Source organism: Salmo salar, chromosome ssa18 (assembly GCF_905237065.1).
Source record: "Salmo salar chromosome ssa18, Ssal_v3.1, whole genome shotgun sequence".
Taxonomy (NCBI): domain Eukaryota; kingdom Metazoa; phylum Chordata; class Actinopteri; order Salmoniformes; family Salmonidae; genus Salmo; species Salmo salar.
The window spans coordinates 70,862,113-70,879,612 of NC_059459.1; the positions used below are offsets into that span (position 1 = coordinate 70,862,113).

Below are 17,500 nucleotides of genomic sequence, written 5' to 3' on the forward strand. Positions count from 1 at the left end.
TCCTCCCACCAAACTATCCCCCATCTTCTCTCCCCTCACTGCAACATCCACCCCTCTCCCCTCCACTCCTCCTCCATAAAGTACTATCCCCCATCTTCTCTCCCCTCTCTGCAACATCCACCCCTCTCCCCTCCACTCCTCCTCCATCCACTACTATCCCCCATCTTCTCTCCCCTCTCTGCAACATCCACCCCTCTCCCCTCAATGACTCCTACCACTACTATCCCCCCATATTTTAAATATGTAAAATGCCTACACTGTAAGATTATTGACAATAACTGGTCATATCTGTATTAAAACAATCTTGTCTCTGTCCCTGTAGTAAATGTAGCGTTGAAAGGAGTGGCCACCCAGTCATCACTGTATGGGGATGGCCAGGCTCACAATGCCATTGATGGGAACAGAGAATCAGACTATCACAAAAGATCCTGCACCCACACTGCACAGGAGACCAACCCCTGGTGGAGAGTGGACCTGCTGGATGTGTACAGAGTGACAGCTGTCACCATCACCAACAGAGGAGATGTTGTTCCTGAGAGACTTGATGGTGCTGAGATCCGCATCGGTAACTCACTGGAGAACAACGGCATCAACAACCCCAGGTGACACATACTGCAGACATCTGTACATTGTTATGTCCTGTCTTGAAGGTGTTTGGATACATTGGTCTTCATCCATGCATCTGTAGGCATTCTGTGGTTATGTAGTCAACAGACTGATGGTACATTTTAGAGAGTCCTAATTCACACGCATTCTCTCTCTCTCTCTCTCTCTCTCTCTCTCTCTCTCTCTCTCTCTCTCTCTATCTCTCTCTCTCTCTCTCTCTCTCTCTCTCTCTCACTCTCGCTCTCTCTCAGATGTGTTGTCATCTCCCACATCCCAGCAAGAGAGACCTACACCTTCCAGTGTAATGAGACGCAGGGTCGCTATGTTGTTGTGGTGATCCCTGACAGGAAGGAATATCTCACTCTGTGTGAATTGGAAGTATATGGCACTCCTGCAGGTAATCATCTGTAACTGTCTTCACTGTTCAATTTTATCATCAAGTAAGTTTTACATTACTTTTACATACCAGAACATAAATGTTATAGAACTATAATTAGTGTGCTTGCTGATTGCAATTTAACTCTAGATTTCAGTCATATTCTTTTTAGCTAGACTTACTTCTGCAGTCACACTTTTAATGTTGTATTTACTTCTTATATAGATATTGTAATAATCACTGTGAACTCTTCACCTCAATTTCAGACCCATCCACCCCTCTCCCCTCCACTCCTCCTCCCACCAAACTATCCCCCCATCTTCTCTCCCCTCTCTGCAACATCCACCCCTCTCCCCTCCACTCCTCCTCCACAAAGTACTATCCCCCATCTTCTCTCCCCTCTCTGCAACATCCACCCCTCTCCCCTCCACTCCTCCTCCATCCACTACTATCCCCCATCTTCTCTCCCCTCTCTGCAAGATCCACCCCTCTCCCCTCAACGACTCCTACCACTACTATCCCCCCATATTTTAAATATGTAAAATGCCTACACTGTAAGATTATTGACAATAACTGGTCATATCTGTATTAAAACAATCTTGTCTCTGTCCCTGTAGTAAATGTAGCGTTGAAAGGAGTGGCCACCCAGTCATCACTGTATGGGGATGGCCAGGCTCACAATGCCATTGATGGGAACAGAGAATCAGACTATCACAAAAGATCCTGCACCCACACTGCACAGGAGACCAACCCCTGGTGGAGAGTGGACCTGCTGGATGTGTACAGAGTGACAGCTGTCACCATCACCAACAGAGGAGATGTTGTTCCTGAGAGACTTGATGGTGCTGAGATCCGCATCGGTAACTCACTGGAGAACAACGGCACCAACAACCCCAGGTGACACATACTGCAGACATCTGTACATTGTTATGTCCTGTCTTGAAGGTGTTTGGATACATTGGTCTTCATCCATGCTTCTGTAGGCATTCTGTGGTTATGTAGTCAACAGACTGATGGTACATTTTAGAGAGTCCTAATTCACACGCATTCTCTCTCTCTCTCTCTCTCTCTCTCTCTCTCTCTCTCTCTCTCTATTCTCTCTCTCTCTCTCTCTCTCTCTCTCTCTCCTCTCGCTCTCTCTCAGATGTGTTGTCATCTCCCACATCCCAGCAAGAGAGACCTACACCTTCCAGTGTAATGAGACGCAGGGTCGCTATGTTGTTGTGGTGATCCCTGACAGGAAGGAATATCTCACTCTGTGTGAATTGGAAGTATATGGCACTCCTGCAGGTAATCATCTGTAACTGTCTTCACTGTTCAATTTTATCATCAAGTAAGTTTTACATTACTTTTACATACCAGAACATAAATGTTATAGAACTATAATTAGTGTGCTTGCTGATTGCAATTTAACTCTAGATTTCAGTCATATTCTTTTTAGCTAGACTTACTTCTGCAGTCACACTTTTAATGTTGTATTTACTTCTTATATAGATATTGTAATAATCACTGTGAACTCTTCACCTCAATTTCAGACCCATCCACCCCTCTCCCCTCCACTCCTCCTCCCACCAAACTATCCCCCATCTTCTCTCCCCTCTCTGCAACATCCACCGCTCTCCCCTCCACTCCTCCTCCATAAACTACTATCCCCCATCTTCTCTCCCCTCTCTGCAACATCCACCCCTCTCCCCTCAACGACTCCTACCACTACTATCCCCCCATATTTTAAATATGTAAAATGCCTACACTGTAAGATTATTGACAATAACTGGTCATATCTGTATTAAAACAATCTTGTCTCTGTCCCTGTAGTAAATGTAGCGTTGAAAGGAGTGGCCACCCAGTCATCACTGTATGGGGATGGCCAGGCTCACAATGCCATTGATGGGAACAGAGAATCAGACTATCACAAAAGATCCTGCACCCACACTGCACAGGAGACCAACCCCTGGTGGAGAGTGGACCCTGCTGGATGTGTACAGAGTGACAGCTGTCACCATCACCAACAGAGGAGATGTTGTTCCTGAGAGACTTGATGGTGCTGAGATCCGCATCGGTAACTCACTGGAGAACAACGGCATCAACAACCCCAGGTGACACATACTGCAGACATCTGTACATTGTTATGTCCTGTCTTGAAGGTGTTTGGATACATTGGTCTTCATCCATGCTTCTGTAGGCATTCTGTGGTTATGTAGTCAACAGACTGATGGTACATTTTAGAGAGTCCTAATTCACACTCATTCTCTCTCTCTCTCTCTCTCTCTCTCTCTCTCTCTCACTCTCGCTCTCTCTCAGATGTGTTGTCATCTCCCACATCCCAGCAAGAGAGACCTACACCTTCCAGTGTAATGAGACGCAGGGTCGCTATGTTGTTGTGGTGATCCCTGACAGGAAGGAATATCTCACTCTGTGTGAATTGGAAGTATATGGCACTCCTGCAGGTAATCATCTGTAACTGTCTTCACTGTTCAATTTTATCATCAAGTAAGTTTTACATTACTTTTACATACCAGAACATAAATGTTATAGAACTATAATTAGTGTGCTTGCTGATTGCAATTTAACTCTAGATTTCAGTCATATTCTTTTTAGCTAGACTTACTTCTGCAGTCACACTTTTAATGTTGTATTTACTTCTTATATAGATATTGTAATAATCACTGTGAACTCTTCACCTCAATTTCAGACCCATCCACCCCTCTCCCCTCCACTCCTCCTCCCACCAAACTATCCCCCATCTTCTCTCCCCTCTCTGCAACATCCACCCCTCTCCCCTCAACGACTCCTACCACTACTATCCCCCCATATTTTAAATATGTAAAATGCCTACACTGTAAGATTATTGACAATAACTGGTCATATCTGTATTAAAACAATCTTGTCTCTGTCCCTGTAGTAAATGTAGCGTTGAAAGGAGTGGCCACCCAGTCATCACTGTATGGGGATGGCCAGGCTCACAATGCCATTGATGGGAACAGAGAATCAGACTATCACAAAAGATCCTGCACCCACACTGCACAGGAGACCAACCCCTGGTGGAGAGTGGACCTGCTGGATGTGTACAGAGTGACAGCTGTCACCATCACCAACAGAGGAGATGTTGTTCCTGAGAGACTTGATGGTGCTGAGATCCGCATCGGTAACTCACTGGAGAACAACGGCATCAACAACCCCAGGTGACACATACTGCAGACATCTGTACATTGTTATGTCCTGTCTTGAAGGTGTTTGGATACATTGGTCTTCATCCATGCTTCTGTAGGCATTCTGTGGTTATGTAGTCAACAGACTGATGGTACATTTTAGAGAGTCCTAATTCACACGCATTTCTCTCTCTCTCTCTCTCTCTCTCTCTCTCTCTCTCTCTCTCTCTCTCTCTATCTCTCTCTCTCTCTCTCTCTCTCTCTCTCTCTCTCTCACTCTCGCTCTCTCTCAGATGTGTTGTCATCTCCCACATCCCAGCAAGAGAGACCTACACCTTCCAGTGTAATGAGACGCAGGGTCGCTATGTTGTTGTGGTGATCCCTGACAGGAAGGAATATCTCACTCTGTGTGAATTGGAAGTATATGGCACTCCTGCAGGTAATCATCTGTAACTGTCTTCACTGTTCAATTTTATCATCAAGTAAGTTTTACATTACTTTTACATACCAGAACATAAATGTTATAGAACTATAATTAGTGTGCTTGCTGATTGCAATTTAACTCTAGATTTCAGTCATATTCTTTTTAGCTAGACTTACTTCTGCAGTCACACTTTTAATGTTGTATTTACTTCTTATATAGATATTGTAATAATCACTGTGAACTCTTCACCTCAATTTCAGACCCATCCACCCCTCTCCCCTCCACTCCTCCTCCCACCAAACTATCCCCCATCTTCTCTCCCCTCTCTGCAACATCCACCCCTCTCCCCTCCACTCCTCCTCCCACCAAACTATCCCCCATCTTCTCTCCCCTCTCTGCAACATCCACCCCTCTCCCCTCCACTCCTCCTCCATCCACTACTATCCCCCATCTTCTCTCCCCTCTCTGCAAGATCCACCCCTCTCCCCTCAACGACTCCTACCACTACTATCCCCCCATATTTTAAATATGTAAAATGCCTACACTGTAAGATTATTGACAATAACTGGTCATATCTGTATTAAAACAATCTTGTCTCTGTCCCTGTAGTAAATGTAGCGTTGAAAGGAGTGGCCACCCAGTCATCACTGTATGGGGATGGCCAGGCTCACAATGCCATTGATGGGAACAGAGAATCAGACTATCACAAAAGATCCTGCACCCACACTGCACAGGAGACCAACCCCTGGTGGAGAGTGGACCTGCTGGATGTGTACAGAGTGACAGCTGTCACCATCACCAACAGAGGAGATGTTGTTCCTGAGAGACTTGATGGTGCTGAGATCCGCATCGGTAACTCACTGGAGAACAACGGCATCAACAACCCCAGGTGACACATACTGCAGACATCTGTACATTGTTATGTCCTGTCTTGAAGGTGTTTGGATACATTGGTCTTCATCCATGCTTCTGTAGGCATTCTGTGGTTATGTAGTCAACAGACTGATGGTACATTTTAGAGAGTCCTAATTCACACGCATTCTCTCTCTCTCTCTCTCTCTCTCTCTCTCTCTCTCTCTCTCTCTCTCTATCTCTCTCTCTCTCTCTCTCTCTCTCTCTCTCTCACTCTCGCTCTCTCTCAGATGTGTTGTCATCTCCCACATCCCAGCAAGAGAGACCTACACCTTCCAGTGTAATGAGACGCAGGGTCGCTATGTTGTTGTGGTGATCCCTGACAGGAAGGAATATCTCACTCTGTGTGAATTGGAAGTATATGGCACTCCTGCAGGTAATCATCTGTAACTGTCTTCACTGTTCAATTTTATCATCAAGTAAGTTTTACATTACTTTTACATACCAGAACATAAATGTTATAGAACTATAATTAGTGTGCTTGCTGATTGCAATTTAACTCTAGATTTCAGTCATATTCTTTTAGCTAGACTTACTTCTGCAGTCACACTTTTAATGTTGTATTTACTTCTTATATAGATATTGTAATAATCACTGTGAACTCTTCACCTCAATTTCAGACCCATCCACCCCTCTCCCCTCCACTCCTCCTCCCACCAAACTATCCCCCATCTTCTCTCCCCTCTCTGCAACATCCACCGCTCTCCCCTCCACTCCTCCTCCATAAACTACTATCCCCCATCTTCTCTCCCCTCTCTGCAACATCCACCCCTCTCCCCTCCACTCCTCCTCCATCCACTACTATCCCCCATCTTCTCTCCCCTCTCTGCAACATCCACCCCTCTCCCCTCAACGACTCCTACCACTACTATCCCCCATATTTTAAATATGTAAAATGCCTACACTGTAAGATTATTGACAATAACTGGTCATATCTGTATTAAAACAATCTTGTCTCTGTCCCTGTAGTAAATGTAGCGTTGAAAGGAGTGGCCACCCAGTCATCACTGTATGGGGATGGCCAGGCTCACAATGCCATTGATGGGAACAGAGAATCAGACTATCACAAAAGATCCTGCACCCACACTGCACAGGAGACCAACCCCTGGTGGAGAGTGGACCCTGCTGGATGTGTACAGAGTGACAGCTGTCACCATCACCAACAGAGGAGATGTTGTTCCTGAGAGACTTGATGGTGCTGAGATCCGCATCGGTAACTCACTGGAGAACAACGGCATCAACAACCCCAGGTGACACATACTGCAGACATCTGTACATTGTTATGTCCTGTCTTGAAGGTGTTTGGATACATTGGTCTTCATCCATGCTTCTGTAGGCATTCTGTGGTTATGTAGTCAACAGACTGATGGTACATTTTAGAGAGTCCTAATTCACACGCATTCTCTCTCTCTCTCTCTCTCTCTCTCTCTCTCTCTTCTCTCTCTCTCTCTCTCTCTCTCTCTCTCTCTCACTCTCGCTCTCTCTCAGATGTGTTGTCATCTCCCACATCCCAGCAAGAGAGACCTACACCTTCCAGTGTAATGAGACGCAGGGTCGCTATGTTGTTGTGGTGATCCCTGACAGGAAGGAATATCTCACTCTGTGTGAATTGGAAGTATATGGCACTCCTGCAGGTAATCATCTGTAACTGTCTTCACTGTTCAATTTTATCATCAAGTAAGTTTTACATTACTTTTACATACCAGAACATAAATGTTATAGAACTATAATTAGTGTGCTTGCTGATTGCAATTTAACTCTAGATTTCAGTCATATTCTTTTTAGCTAGACTTACTTCTGCAGTCACACTTTTAATGTTGTATTTACTTCTTATATAGATATTGTAATAATCACTGTGAACTCTTCACCTCAATTTCAGACCCATCCACCCCTCTCCCCTCCACTCCTCCTCCCACCAAACTATCCCCCATCTTCTCTCCCCTCTCTGCAACATCCACCCCTCTCCCCTCCACTCCTCCTCCATAAAGTACTATCCCCCATCTTCTCTCCCCTCTCTGCAACATCCACCCCTCTCCCCTCCACTCCTCCTCCATCCACTACTATCCCCCATCTTCTCTCCCCTCTCTGCAACATCCACCCCTCTCCCCTCAATGACTCCTACCACTACTATCCCCCCATATTTTAAATATGTAAAATGCCTACACTGTAAGATTATTGACAATAACTGGTCATATCTGTATTAAAACAATCTTGTCTCTGTCCCTGTAGTAAATGTAGCGTTGAAAGGAGTGGCCACCCAGTCATCACTGTATGGGGATGGCCAGGCTCACAATGCCATTGATGGGAACAGAGAATCAGACTATCACAAAAGATCCTGCACCCACACTGCACAGGAGACCAACCCCTGGTGGAGAGTGGACCCTGCTGGATGTGTACAGAGTGACAGCTGTCACCATCACCAACAGAGGAGATGTTGTTCCTGAGAGACTTGATGGTGCTGAGATCCGCATCGGTAACTCACTGGAGAACAACGGCATCAACAACCCCAGGTGACACATACTGCAGACATCTGTACATTGTTATGTCCTGTCTTGAAGGTGTTTGGATACATTGGTCTTCATCCATGCTTCTGTAGGCATTCTGTGGTTATGTAGTCAACAGACTGATGGTACATTTTAGAGAGTCCTAATTCACACGCATTCTCTCTCTCTCTCTCTCTCTCTCTCTCTCTCTCTCTCTCTCTCTCTCTCTCTCTCTCTCTCTCTCTCTCTCACTCTCGCTCTCTCTCAGATGTGTTGTCATCTCCCACATCCCAGCAAGAGAGACCTACACCTTCCAGTGTAATGAGACGCAGGGTCGCTATGTTGTTGTGGTGATCCCTGACAGGAAGGAATATCTCACTCTGTGTGAATTGGAAGTATATGGCACTCCTGCAGGTAATCATCTGTAACTGTCTTCACTGTTCAATTTTATCATCAAGTAAGTTTTACATTACTTTTACATACCAGAACATAAATGTTATAGAACTATAATTAGTGTGCTTGCTGATTGCAATTTAACTCTAGATTTCAGTCATATTCTTTTTAGCTAGACTTACTTCTGCAGTCACACTTTTAATGTTGTATTTACTTCTTATATAGATATTGTAATAATCACTGTGAACTCTTCACCTCAATTTCAGACCCATCCACCCCTCTCCCCTCCACTCCTCCTCCCACCAAACTATCCCCCATCTTCTCTCCCCTCTCTGCAACATCCACCCCTCTCCCCTCCACTCCTCCTCCACAAAGACTATCCCCCATCTTCTCTCCCCTCTCTGCAACATCCACCCCTCTCCCCTCCACTCCTCCTCCATCCACTACTATCCCCCATCTTCTCTCCCCTCTCTGCAACATCCACCCCTCTCCCCTCAACGACTCCTACCACTACTATCCCCCCATATTTTAAATATGTAAAATGCCTACACTGTAAGATTATTGACAATAACTGGTCATATCTGTATTAAAACAATCTTGTCTCTGTCCCTGTAGTAAATGTAGCGTTGAAAGGAGTGGCCACCCAGTCATCACTGTATGGGGATGGCCAGGCTCACAATGCCATTGATGGGAACAGAGAATCAGACTATCACAAAAGATCCTGCACCCACACTGCACAGGAGACCAACCCCTGGTGGAGAGTGGACCTGCTGGATGTGTACAGAGTGACAGCTGTCACCATCACCAACAGAGGAGATGTTGTTCCTGAGAGACTTGATGGTGCTGAGATCCGCATCGGTAACTCACTGGAGAACAACGGCATCAACAACCCCAGGTGACACATACTGCAGACATCTGTACATTGTTATGTCCTGTCTTGAAGGTGTTTGGATACATTGGTCTTCATCCATGCTTCTGTAGGCATTCTGTGGTTATGTAGTCAACAGACTGATGGTACATTTTAGAGAGTCCTAATTCACACTCATTCTCTCTCTCTCTCTCTCTCTCTCTCTCTCTCTCTCTCTCTCTCTCTCTCTCTCTCTCTCTCTCTCTCTCTCTCTCTCTCTCTCTCTCTCTCTCTCTCACTCTCGCTCTCTCTCAGATGTGTTGTCATCTCCCACATCCCAGCAAGAGAGACCTACACCTTCCAGTGTAATGAGACGCAGGGTCGCTATGTTGTTGTGGTGATCCCTGACAGGAAGGAATATCTCACTGTGTGAATTGGAAGTATATGGCACTCCTGCAGGTAATCATCTGTAACTGTCTTCACTGTTCAATTTTATCATCAAGTAAGTTTTACATTACTTTTACATACCAGAACATAAATGTTATAGAACTATAATTAGTGTGCTTGCTGATTGCAATTTAACTCTAGATTTCAGTCATATTCTTTTTAGCTAGACTTACTTCTGCAGTCACACTTTTAATGTTGAATTTACTTCGTATATAGATATTGTAATAATCACTGTGAACTCTTCACCTCAATTTCAGACCCATCCACCCCTCTCCCCTCCACTCCTCCTCCCACCAAACTATCCCCCATCTTCTCTCCCCTCTCTGCAACATCCACCCCTCTCCCCTCCACTCCTCCTCCATAAACTACTATCCCCCATCTTCTCTCCCCTCTCTGCAACATCCACCCCTCTCCCCTCCACTCCTCCTCCATCCACTACTATCCCCCATCTTCTCTCCCCTCTCTGCAAGATCCACCCCTCTCCCCTCAACGACTCCTACCACTACTATCCCCCCATATTTTAAATATGTAAAATGCCTACACTGTAAGATTATTGACAATAACTGGTCATATCTGTATTAAAACAATCTTGTCTCTGTCCCTGTAGTAAATGTAGCGTTGAAAGGAGTGGCCACCCAGTCATCACTGTATGGGGATGGCCAGGCTCACAATGCCATTGATGGGAACAGAGAATCAGACTATCACAAAAGATCCTGCACCCACACTGCACAGGAGACCAACCCCTGGTGGAGAGTGGACCTGCTGGATGTGTACAGAGTGACAGCTGTCACCATCACCAACAGAGGAGATGTTGTTCCTGAGAGACTTGATGGTGCTGAGATCCGCATCGGTAACTCCCTGGAGAACAACGGCATCAACAACCCCAGGTGATGCATAGACATTTGTAGATTTTTATCAAATCAAACTTTATTTGTCACATGCGCCAAATTCAACATGTGTAGACCTTACCATGAAATGCTTAATTAGAAGCCCTTAACCAACAGTGCAGTTCAAGAAAGTGTTAAGAAAATATTAACCAAAAAAAGTAAAGTAAAAAAGAATAAAAAGTATCACAATAGAATAACAATAACGAGGCTATATACAGGGGGTACCGGTACCGAGTCAATCTGTGGGGGTACAGGTTAGTTGAGGTCATTTGTACATGTAGGTAGGAGTGAAGTGACTATACATAGATTATAAACAGCAAGTAGCAGCAGTGTAAAAAAATGGAGGGGGTGTCAATCTAAATAATCCAGTGGCCATTTGATTAATTGTTCAGCAGTCTTATGGCTTGAGGGTAGAAGCTGTTAAGGAGCCTTTTGGTCCTAGACTTGGCGCTCCTGTACCTTTTGCCGTGCGGTAGCAGAGAAAGTAGTCTATGACTTGGGTGACTAGAGTTTTTTACAATTTTTGGGGCTTTCCTCTGACACCGCCTAGTATATAGGTACTGGATGGCAGGAAGCTTGGCCCCAGTGATGTACTGGGCCGTCATCAATCGATCAATCAAATGTATTTATAAAGCCCTTTTTACATCAGCCAATGTCACAAAGTGCTGTACAGAAACTCAGCCTAAAACCCCAAACAGCAAGCAATGCAGGTGTAGAAGCACGATGGCTAGGAAAAACTCCCTAAAAAGGCAGGAACCTAGGAAGAAACCTGGTGGGGGTGGCCAGTCCTCTTCTGGCTGTGCCGGGTGGAGATTATAACAGTACATGGCGAAGATGTTCAAACGTTCATAGATGACAAGCAGGATCAAATCGTAATAATCACAGTGGTTGTAGAGGGTGCAACAGGTCAGCACCTCAGGAGTAAATGTCAGTTGGCATGTCAGAGCCTATCATTCAGTGTTAGATAGCAGGTGCAGTAGAGAGGGATAGAGTCGAAAACAACAGGTCCGGGTCAAAGTAGCACGTCCGGTGAACAGGTCAGGGTTCCATAGCCGCAGGCAGAACAGTTGAAACTGGAACAGCAGCACGACCAGGTGGACTGGGGTCAGCAAGGAGTCATCAGGCCAGGATTTGTTGAGGCATGGTCCAAGGGCTGAGGTCCTCCGAGTGAAGAGAGAAAGAGAGAAGGAGGGAGAGAGAGACAGAGAGAGAGAGAGAGAGAGAGAGAGAGAGAGAGAAAGAGAGAGAGACAATTAGAGGGAGCATACTTAAATTCACACAGGACACTGGATAAGACAGGAGTTCAAGAAAGAGTTAAGAAAATATTAAGAATAAAATGTAACACAATAGAATAACAATAACGAGGCTATATACAGGGGGTACCGGTACCGAGTCAATCTGTGGGGGTACAGGTTAGTTGAGGTCATTTGTACATGTAGGTAGGAGTGAAGTGACTATACATAGATTATAAACAGCAAGTAGCAGCAGTGTAAAAAAAAATGGAGGGGGAGAGTGTCAATGTAAATAATCCAGTGGCCATTTGATTAATTGTTCAGCAGTCTTATAGCTTGAGGGTAGATGCTGTTATCTGGTCATCAGACCAGATAGTGTTGAGGCATGGTCCTAGGGCTGAGGTCCTCCGAGTGAAGAGAGAAAGAGAAAGAGAAAGAGAAAGAGAGAGAGAGAGAGAGAGAGAGAGAGAGAGAGAGAGAGAGAGAGAGAGAGAGAGAGAGAGAAAATATTTAAATTCACACAGGACAAGACAGGAAAAATACTCCAGATATAACAAAATTACCCTAGCCCCCCAACACATAAACTATTGCTGCATAGTTCATGTAGAGCCTTATGGTCAGATGCCAAGCATTTACAATACCAGGCAGTGATGCAACCTGTCAGGATGCTCTCGATGGTGCAACTGTACAACTTTTTGAGGATCTGGGGACCCATGCCAAATCTTTTCAGTCTCATTTTCAGTCTCCTTTTCAGTCTCCCATGTCATGTCTTGAAGACATTTGGATCCAATGGTCATCATCCATGCTTCTGTAGATATTCTGTGGCTATATATTGAACAGACGGATGGTTTTCTCTTTGGTGAATTGTAGTGTCCTTATTCAATTGTATTATATTTTTCTCTCCCCCTACTCTCTCTCGCTCCTTTTCTCTCCCTCTTGTCTCTTGCTCTCTCTCTCTCACTCTGTCTCTCTCTTTCAGATGTGTTGTCATCTCCCACATCCCAGCAGGAGAGCGCCACATCTTCCAGTGTAATGAGATGCAGGGTCGCTATGTTATTGTGGTCATCCCTGACAGGAAGGAATATCTCACTCTGTGTGAGGTGGAAGTTTACGGCATTCCTGCAGGTAATTATCTGTAACTGTCTTCTCTCTTCACATTTATTACTAAGTTAAATTCACATAACTTTTATATGGTCGATCCTCAATGTTCTGGAAGTATAAATACTGTATATAATACTCTGTCAACAGGGCCCTAGTTTTCAAAAGCGTTTTGTCAAGCAGTGGCTTTGCTTCCTACAATCAAACAGGTACTGTGTGAATAATTTATTTGTGTGTGTGTGTGTGTGTGTGTGTAAGACTGTGTTGGAAGAAGACTTCATCATTAGCATGTAGTTGCTATGTGAAAACATTTCATTGTGTTTTCTGTCAACATGTCCTCTTCCTCTGTTACAGGTATCTTCAGTGTGTCTACTACGTCACATGCGATGTGTTCAGCTACCACCATTACATGACAGGATCCATCTTGATGTGAAATAAGTAGGACAGATGTTGTTACCAAAGTTAGAATAAACTCACTGCCACTCGATATATATGTATTTTTTATAGCTTTTTCTACCTAAACAATTTTTTTTTGCTATAATTTTTTTTTTCTTCGTTTAAGTGTGTCCTGTATTCATGATGTCCCCATTGGCCTGATACTTCCCCAACAGGTTACACCCACATCAAACCACACCCCCAAGCCAACTCAAGTTTGGCACGTGTCATGGCCGCCAGCATTTCTTGAGGTGCAAGCCAAACAACAAGGCCAAATCAGCTGTTGCAGTTCCCCTTTAACCTTTATCTAGTTGTTTTCTAGACGTCTCCTGGTTCTGTATGTTTATAGTTTTCAATGTGTGTTTTCTTTCTTTCCCGCTTCTCAGCTGTAATGCTCTCCTTTTGTGCATGGGTTCCTTATACTTTATCTTGCTTTATCTTGGCCAGGTCGCAGTTGTAAATGAGAACTTGTTCTCAACTCGCCTACCTGGTTAAATAAAGGTGAATAAATAAAAAAATAACACACTTTTTACATGGCTTTTGTTTTATGTATTGTACTATTTACAGTAGAATTTGTCTTCCTATATGATAGTATGACATCTACTGGCCTTTTCAGGTACTTCAGATTACCCAACCAGGTGTCTGTAATTATCAATCAATCAATCAATCAATCAAATTGTATTTATAAAGCCCTTTTAACATCAGCTCATATCTCAAAGTGCTGTACAGAAACCCAGCCTAATACCCCAAACAGCAAGCAATGCAGATGTAGAAGCACGGTGGCTAGGAAAAACTCCCTAGAAAGGCAGGAACTTAGGAAGAAACCTAGAGAGGAAGCATGCTCTGAGGGGTGGCCAGTCCTCTTCTGGCTGTGCCGGGTGGAGATTATAACAGAACATGGCCAAGATGTTCAAACGTTCATAGATGACCAGCAGGGTCAAATGATAATAATATTCACAGTGGTTGTAGAGGGTGCAACAGGTCAGCACCTCAGGAGTAAATGTCAGTTGGCTTTTCATAGCCTCTGTAGCGCCTTGCGGTCGGATGCCAACCAGTTGCCATACCAGGCAGTGACGCAACCAATCAGGATGCTCTCGATAGTGCAGCTGTAGAACTTTTGAGGATCTGGGGATCCATGCCAAATCTTTTCAGTCTCCTGAGGGGGAATAGGCATTGTCGTGCCCTCTTCACGACTGTCTTGGTGTGTTTGGACCATGATAGTTTGTTGGTGATGTGGACATCAAGGAACTTGAAGCTCTCGAACCCGCTCCACTACGCAGTTATGGGTGAGGGAGTACAGGAGGGGACTAAGCACGCACACCTGAGGGGCCCCTGTGTTGAGGATAGGCATGGCGATGTGTTGTTGCCTTACCACCTTATCTCTGGGTGTCTGTGTAGATGGACTTGTTCGACTTCTGTTAGTTGAGATATGGTCTACTGACCGAAAGCTTAGCTACTGTTAAAAATAATTTGTATCTGACTGGAAGTGTGCAGAGATTATTTCCAGTTTTTCCTATATATTTTTCTTTTGAAAGTTGTCATATTCAAAATATGTTTGACCTTATACCTTTAACCTTTTGCAGAACACTGGGTTGAAGTGTAATGACCTTCCCTTTTTTATAGTAATTCACTTGTAGCCTGCACATGGAGAGAAATAAACATGTTTAAGTTGTTTAACTGGTGTCCTTGTGAATATAGTATTTAAAGTGTGGCACATGCTACATTAAGTGTTGAAACAATATTAACATGTTCATTGACTAGAGCTCAGCATTCAACACCATAGTGCCCTCAAAGCTCATCACGAAGCTAAGGACCCTGGGACCAAAAACCTCCCTCTGCAACTGGATCCTGGACTTCCTGACGGGCCACCCCCAGGTGGTAAGGCAACAACACATCTGCCACGCTGATCCTCAACACGTGGGCCCCTCAGGGATGCATGCTTCCTCCCCTCCTGTACTCCTTCAACCACGTAGTGGAGAGGGTTTGAGAGCTTCAAGTTCCTTGATGTCCATATCACCAACAAACTATCATGGTCCAAACACACCAAGACAGTCGTGAAGAGGGCACGACAACGCCTATTTCCCCTCGGGAGACTGAAAAGATTTGGCATGGATCCCCAGATCCTCAAAAGTTCTACAGCAGCACTATCGACAGCATCCTCATTGGTTGCATCACTGCATGGTATGGCAACTGGTTGGCATCTGACCACAAGGTGCTACAGAGGGTAATGCGTACGGCCCAGTATATCACTGGGGCCAAGCTTACTGCCATCCAGGACCTCTATACCAGGCGGTGTCAGAGGAAGGCCCTAAAAATGGTCAAAGTCTCCAACCACCCAAGTCATAGACTGTTCTCTCTGCTACCGCACGGCAAGCAGTACTGGACCGCCAAGTCTAGGTCCAAAAGGCTCCTTAACAGCTTCTACCCCCAAGCCATAAGACTGCTGAACAATTAATCAAATGGCTACCCAGACTATTTGCATTGACCCCCTTTTTTTACGCAGCTGCTACTCACTGTTTATTTTCTATGAATAGTCACTTTACCCCTATCTATGGGTACATATTACCTCAATTACCTCAACTAACATGTACCCCCGCAGATTGACTCGGTACCGGTACCCCCTGTATATTGCCTCGTTATTGTTATTTTGTGTTACATTTAATAGTTTAGTTTATTTTGTAAATATTTTCTTAACTCCTATTTTTAACTGCATTGTTGGTTAAGGGCTTGTAAGTAAGCATTTCACGGTAAGGTCTACACTTGTTTTATTCGGCACGTGACAAATAACATTTGATTTGATTTGTCCCACCAACCTCCAGCTCCACATCATAGCCCTCTCTCTCTGCCCACAGCTCTCTGATGGACTGAAGACTGACCTTCATCTGTTCTTCAACAGAGATCTTCTCTTCTGCCCTCTTCTCTACTCCCTTCTTCATTTTCTCCTCCTCTTACCTGCAGAGTTCTAGAACTCTGGGGCCCCCTAGTGTTGTAGCTGCAGTCTGTATCTGGGCCAGTGTTTGTCTGTTCAGAGCTGCTAAGGCCCCAGTGTAGGCAAACTCCAGCACCTCTGCCAGCCCCACACACCCCACTTCAGGACCCAGACTGATGGATATCTCTGTCTGTTTGTCCATGTCAACATCTGCATAAAACCTAGCGGTCAAACAGGGAAATGGTTCCAATCGTTTTCCACAGTTAATCTTTCCCATAGGGGATTTTTAGAAACTCTTAAAATAAGGGCTGTTTCGTGTAGGCTTACCCTAGCGTGATGTTTTGATAATCGTGTAAATCTCTATAGAACAAGGTGACTTTTATTTCCACTGTGGGGCTCTATATGCTACCTCTTGGTGATGTCATTCGGAAACACAATGTCAATTCTCACTGCTGTGCAGAAGACACACAGCTGTACATTTCAATGAAACATGGTGAATCCCCAAAATTGCCTACCCTGGAAGCCTGTTTTTCAGACATAAGTAAGTGGATTGCCGCAAATGTTTTACTTTTAAACTCAGCCAAAACAGAGATGCTAGTTCTAGGTCCCAAAAAACAAATAGATCTGCTGTTTGATCTGACAATTGATGTCAATGATGGTACAGTTGTCAAAAAAATAACTGTGAAGGACCTCCGCATTACTCTGGACCCTGATCTCTCTTTCGACTAACATTTCAAAACAATTTCCTGCTGTAGCAAACTGTCTCAAATTATGATCCCACATCTGTAACGGCACACAAGTTGCAAAGAAAGTCTCCATGCATCTATTAATTGCGTCCTTAAACTGTAAAAGGGGACTGTTTGGGGCATCTAGGTGCCTGACTTAGAGCCTGTTTGAGCTGCTTCAATCCAAGGCCTCTCTCATTTCAAGACATCCCAAAGCCTTGGCACCTCTCCTCCATTATGCATTCTGGAGCAAGAGAAAGGGAGAACATTCTTTAAGAGTCAGAAGGATCACACACATATACAGTACAGAGCGCAAACACACGTATACACACAGAGAGCGCAAACACACACACACTTAGGTTGGCATTTACTGAGATGACTCATGTAGTGGAGGCAGCTCTGCAGAGTGGTCACTAGCTGTCACAGCCACAAAGTCAGAATAGCTGATTTTAAACCTAACCTTCAAAGTTTTGGTAGCACTAACAACTACTAAAGTTAGCTAAAATAAAATGTATGAACTACTTGTAATTAACATGTTTTATGAGCTGATAAAATAG

General features: G+C 44.5%; 1 pseudogene; it reads left to right on the forward strand.

The window, feature by feature from the left end:
• The window catches only part of LOC106578001 (uncharacterized), a 34,916-nt pseudogene extending 21,097 nt beyond the window's left edge, over positions 1 to 13,819 (forward strand).
• Positions 13,820 to 17,500: the final 3,681 nt, after the last annotated feature.